At 37.1% G+C, this 6,502-nt stretch overlaps 1 pseudogene; it reads left to right on the top strand.

Moving 5' to 3' along the window:
* Window positions 1–1,910: 1,910 nt before the first annotated feature.
* LOC129028465 (bromodomain and WD repeat-containing protein 1-like) lies at window positions 1,911–6,123 on the top strand (annotated as a pseudogene).
* The last annotated feature ends 379 nt before the right edge of the window (window positions 6,124–6,502 follow it).

The raw sequence follows: 6,502 nt of genomic DNA, 5'->3' as shown, positions 1-6,502 counted from the left end.
ACAGGTATATGTAATCGGAACAAGGGCTAAATCAAGTCAAGGCACTATATCATTAGGAGTAATACAATCGGTTATGAATACTGCCATACACTTTTAATACTTATGTATTTGGGAAAACTTCAAGCAACAATTCTTTAAAGCTAATTTGTTTCTCTTAAGAACTGAGAAAGAATTGATACCTGAGAAAATTGGAGGACACCCAAGGAGAGAATTCAATGCCAACAAGGAAATCAAATTATTTGATTCACAAAATTGTTTTTTTATTAAGTTTCTCCTATAGCCCAGATTGTCACTTGAAGGCTGGGAGAGCAACTACCTCCATAGTACTTAGAAGCCTAGTTGAAAGTGAAAAACCTGAAAGAGACTTCAAATCTGCAGGCAAGGAAGATTTGGAAAGACTTCACTGGTTTCTAAACCCAGTTACTACTCAGAAGCACCTACAGAGCTTGTTAACCCTAGATTTCTGACCCCATTCCTAGCGATTCAGAAGATGGAAGGTAGGTTCGGGAATGTGATTTTAAAAATATATCCCTGGTAATTCTAATGAAGTCCAAGTCCTGAGACCAGCATCTGAGAACTGCTGATATAGAACCAACAAGGAATTTAGGCCCAAAGAAGTAAAGATCAATTACACAATTTAGTTAGTAACAAAGCAAGAAATGCATTTGGATGCCTTGTCTAGAAACCAATGCTTTTTCTATTATATTTTATATTCCTAAATCACTCTCCCAACAGAACAATAATAATATAGGTTAGGTATAGGTAAAGTACCAGGCAGCCTCAGCACCTGAGTTTCAATCTTACAATGAAAACTGGGAGGACCCACTTAAACTACAAAAGGAGTTTGTGTGGCTCTTACAAAAATCCTCAATTTCAGAACATTTTCTATAGTAGCTTAGATAACTCAAAACCCAGCTTGAAAACTAAGTAGCAGATACAGTGAGACTTTTTACTAGTTCACACTTTTTCATTTTTTTTTGAAGATCACTCACCAAAAATCACTGCATATTTGTTGTGTGATATTACAGCTATAAAATAAACAAATGTTGATTCCTTAGCTCTTTTATCCTTGGATGTTTTCACTAGCTGAGATTTTGAAATGGGGAATTATTAAAAGAAGAAGTCATACAATTATGTCATACGAACTTTCACATCTGCAAGTAAAGGGATATTCTCTTTTTACTAGGCATCCATTATGTGCCAAGTACATTTAGTTAATCTGCATAAACCTTGTTAAGCAATCATTATTGGTCCTCATTTTACAGATCAAGAAATAAAAGGAATAAAAATCAGAGTAAATATTTTATTCAAGGCCACAAAGCCAGAAAGTGGCCAAGTGGTAATTTGAATTCAGAAGTGACAGTAATCTCAAGCTCTTTCTGCTTCCCCCTAACTCTCCCTTCCCCTTCACAACCAAAAATGTCTTTGTCAATAGAGGATATTTGAATGAAAGAGACAAATGTAAATGTTACTCTATATGCTAAACTTTTTCTGTACTTTACCAATAACTGTAATTATTGATTCACTATGTTCTTCCCCAAGAGAAATAAAAAAGTACACTCTATTTATTCTTTTTTAAGTTATTATTATATAACTTATAGGAAGACATTACAGATCTAAAATCATCTCCTTAGTATTTTAGTCCTTGAGTGACAATCTAAATTGTGCACTTGTTCTTTTTAAACAGCCATTGATTGCAGGGTTGAAAAGGCTTTGTTACATCAGAGTGGTCTAAATTTTTGAAATTTCCCTGTGGGTCACTGTATTCTCTCAACTGACACAACCTTTTCTACAGAGTTGTGCTGAAATTGCAATGGAAGTTACAACAAGAATTTTACCAGTTGCCAGTTTATTTTTGGATCCAAGAGCTACCTAGGAAATATCCCTCTTGAAAATTAATCTAGTTTGAAATGGAAGAAGGCCAGTGGCATGGTGGCTGTAACCAAGAAGGTATGAAGTGGGGACAGTGCCAATATGTGTTGTCTTATCAGACTACAGCCTCTTCCCAATTTAAAATAGTGGCATATTCTAATTAAAATGTGGGAGAAGAGTAGAGGAACAATTGTATCATCAAGGAGACAATTTCTAACACATAGTATTATTATTTATAATTATTAGCTTCATTATCCTCATCACCATTTGTAAAACATCTGAGTTCTAGAGAGGAGTTCTAAAGCATATTTCTTTGCAAGAGCAAGAGTCACTTCACATTAACACCAGATTCCACAGATTTTGAATTTGTTCCCAATGGTCTATTTTTACTGGAACTAAAGACAATAAGCTGCCTGCGTGTGGTGTGAAATATCTATAGATATGCATCCCCTGGGCCCTCTCAAATTTTTCTCATTACTCCTTACTAGGTCTTTTGAAACAGAAAGAGGGGTGCTGTCTTCAGTCATCAGATTAAAAAAACAAAAAGAAATAAAAAAGATGATGAGTTTAACCGTCCACCGACATAACATACTACCCCCATCCAGAGGGATTCAGGTCTTGACATAGAAATACAATGAGAATTTACCCCAAATCTAAGTATGCAGAAAATAGAGTGTGGGGATGGGTCGGAAGAGGAGGAGAAAATCCAGGAGATGTCATCTATTCTCCCCTCACACCCTTGACTTTCCCATTCCACTTTCCCAAAGAAGGAATGAGGGAATTCTAAAGAGTCAAAGCTCAATGGAGGATCCATGGAGAAAGAGGTTATCTTTCCTAGTTTGGTATAGTGTTAAATTAACAAAACAGGCTGTCTTTTGGGTAAACTAGCATATATCCTCCAATTTCCATTCAGATGTAATGAAATCTTTAAACATAACTCTAGTGGTCTTAATTTCCCATTTTCAGTTATTTTCTCTCTATACTTCCATTCTTAAGAATGCATCTATTTCCACTGCTTAAGTTCTCATGTCTACCAATCCAAACTTTGTATATCCAACACTAATTTTTCAGTCAGGCTTGTTCCATATCTCCAGGACATTTCCACCAGAACATCCTGCTTTAATTCTAAGTGTCCAAAAATCAAACTGAGGCATATTCCCACCTGAATAAACTTTTCTTGCTTTAAGTTCAGCTTCATTGTTTTCCATTACATTTTCCAAGTCACTCAAGCTTAAACCTTAGACCTATCTTTGAGTCTTTTCTCTACTCCTCCCCTAATAATCAGTACCATCTTTTCTTGTTATGATCGCTAGTGTTCATTTCTACATTGCCATTCCCTCAAATCTAGAGTTTTATTCTTGTACAGATTTGCAGTTTCCAACAAATTTTCAGCCTCTTTCTGTCTGTCACAATTAATTCTCTGACACTAAAGCTAAGTAAGTCTTTATAGAACCTCCAGTAACACACCATTTGCTTAAAAATGTATGCTTTTTCACTGTAGCCTTTCTAATCAAACCCAAATTACTTAGCCCAGCATTTGAGATGGTCCATTCATTATCTGACCCTACCTTGCCTATCCAACCGGATAACACCCCATTAGAACATAATTCCTGGACCCATATCTTTTGCTTTAGTCAAAGAATTCCCCCTAATGCCACCTTCTTTCCCCAAAGCACACCAAGTATTCAGAATGTTTGACTTTCCATTATCTAGGTGCTACAGCTTTCTGGACTCAATTTCAATTTCAACTTTGCAGTGAAGCATTTCCTGGTAACTTCAGAACAGAATTCTTATCCACTTTTCTAAATGTCCACAACATAAGTCATGTGAATCTAATTATACACTATCACTTTTTAATAATTTTTTTTCCACTGCTTTGTGTTCTAAAGTTGCCTCCCGCTGCATTGCAAGTAGTTGGAGGACCTTGATAATGAGAAGTGGTTTTATTTGTTTCTTTAGTAAAAGTCAGAGAACAGAACAGTTATAAAACTATACACTACGTTTGGTGTTGAGTCTTAATTATCACTACTTAAAACCTCTTTTTATAATTTTAAGGGTCTTAAATGTGTAACCGCATTTCTAATAGGGAAATTTCAATGGCCCTATCTAAGGCCTGAGGTCATTTAGTTGAAGACAAATTGAAACAGAGTCACAAATTCTCCCTTAAGTATGTCAGTTGTGTTCAGTTCTTTGTGTACTTTCCCTGTGCTGAGTTCCCCACCAGCAGACCCTGAGACAAGAATTTATATGCAGGTGATAGGAAGAAAGTGCTGCAAAGAAACTTGTAGAGAGGAGTGCCAATGGGACAGGGATGAGGAAATCAAACAAGGGTGCAATTTGAGGCAAAGTCCCAGCCTCAGCCAAATCCCAGAAGAGCTCTGGAGGTGAATTCTTTATGCACCAGTCATTGACTACAGACTGATCTAGTGGGACATCAGTTTCCAAGTACTTCCATCCCCTGTGCACTGCAAAACTCCTCCAGGAGCCCAAGGACAGACAGACTTACAGCAAACACATTGAGGCTGGAGGATGAGCCCAGAAACAGCGCACAGACTCAAAGTGCATCTGAGTGGAGTGCAGACAGTGTCTTTATCAGGATCTTCCTGGTTCTGTAACAGAAATAACATAAAGGGCTCCTTTATTTCAAATGCCTGTATGTACACAGAAAAAAATGTTAAAGGATACAAATCTAATTATTAATGGTCGGCTGTGAGATTCGTCAGGGGAGACTTTCACATTTGACTTTCCACATTTCTATATTATTAGACTTTTATAACAAGCATTACTGTTGTAAGAAAAAAACCTGAGCCAAACAGATTTTTCCACCAAAAACTTAATGATGTATTGTTTTATTTATTATGACATGTTTTGTTGTTTGTGTTGCAAATAACTCTAGGAAAGTAACACCATCTGAATAAAAATTGATTATCTAGGCTGTTAAAATGCTCGAGTCCATTCACTAACAAATTGCATTCTCACCAAGCATAAACGATTACCATTGTAAGCCCAGAAAGAAATAAACCTTGTTAAGACTTCCATAAGAAGTGGTATTTACATGGTTTTGTAGTCTGTGGCCACTAGAATTTTGGCTCTAATTCTAAAATATGATCCACTAATCATATATAGCCTCATCTATATCAAAAAATATTGCAGCAAAAAATTTAAATTGTCTTTAGAAGTGTAATTTAAAAGTACTTTGGAAATACAGACGAAAGGTAGAGTCACATTTGGTTATAAGGAATGTCTTGATTGCTTTGAACGTAATTGGGTAATAGCAATTGGTCAGACCTGTGCATTGAAAAGAGTAATCTGAGAGCTACATGTAATATAAATTGGAAGCGCAAAAGAATGGTAGGAGAAGTCAGAATTCTGCCAGAATAAATCAGCTGAAAGGCAATGAAGATGATAAATAATGAGAAAGAATCAAGCACTTGTCCTACCTTTCATATAGAAGCTGTACTACTGATAATGAAATAGTAGATGAGGACAACGATGATTTAAAAACATTAGATGTCATATGATCGTGATAGTGGAGATAAGAATGAGCAGAAACTACTTAGAGGGGCTGAGGAGACAGCATAGTCAAAGATGACTGAGATCGTTCTTGTTTCAGGGACATAAAGTTGAATTTTTAAGAAAATACTGATTCTTTAAAAAAAGTATACAATTTTACATTTTATATTTGTTAAGTATATCTCAATAAATCTGGGAGAAAAATAAAAACTTCCCAGTTGATTCTAGTGTGAAAAAAAAGCATTAGGGCGGCGCGCACGGCATGATGGCGGCGGCGCGCGTGCCTCAGGAGAAGTGACGCCTGCCCGGTCAGGCCTCAGCGCGGCCCACACGCTTGGCTAGCACGCTCGCTCCCGCCTCCCGCCCAGCGCCCGACCAAGGCGGAGGCCTTGTCCACCTGAGGCCCGGTGCCTCTCATGGAGTTGGAGCTGTACTTCCTCATCGCCCGGTACCTCTCTTCGGGTCTGTGTTAGAGAAGCGCCCAGGTGCTGGTGCAGGAGCTGGAGCAGTACCAGTTGTTGCCGAAAAGGTTGGACTGGGAGGCCAATGAGCATAACAGGAGCTACGAGGAACTGGTCTCGTCCAATAAGCATGTGGCTCCTGATCATCTGTTGTAAATCTGCCACCGCATTGGTAATACGTTGGATAAAGAAATTCCACCCAGTATTTGAAGAGTCACTTCTTTACTTACTGCAGGAAGGCAGTCTGCTACGTACAGCGAAAGGTACCTTAATTTGAGGAAGTGTTCTGCTTCATATCAATAGCTTAATAATTATTATAATGGGAAGTAATGTAAGCATTGTGGAAGAAAGGTGATAATGTAACTATAAATCATGCTGTGGACTATAAAATTCTCTGCGTTTAGCATAGAATACTGAATTTTATTACCTAAGTGTTTAATGGGTTCTTCTGCATTAAAAAGTTGATAAACATATAGATGTTAAACTAAAAAGGTTGAATTTATTCTGAGACGTATTTGAGGTTTTATCAATGTGAGTTCTTAATTTTTCATTTTGTAGCTCACTCATAATTTCATTGAATGTAATTGCATGTGTCTAATAAACTCTTTAAATGCTAGAATTTCATTTGATATTTAGATTCTGAAAGCCCTTTGTTA

The sequence above is a fragment of the Pongo pygmaeus genome, chromosome 10, assembly GCF_028885625.2.
Source record: "Pongo pygmaeus isolate AG05252 chromosome 10, NHGRI_mPonPyg2-v2.0_pri, whole genome shotgun sequence".
NCBI classification, from domain to species: domain Eukaryota; kingdom Metazoa; phylum Chordata; class Mammalia; order Primates; family Hominidae; genus Pongo; species Pongo pygmaeus.
Note: the sequence above shows the minus strand (reverse complement) of the source record. Positions and strands in the feature narration are given on the sequence as shown.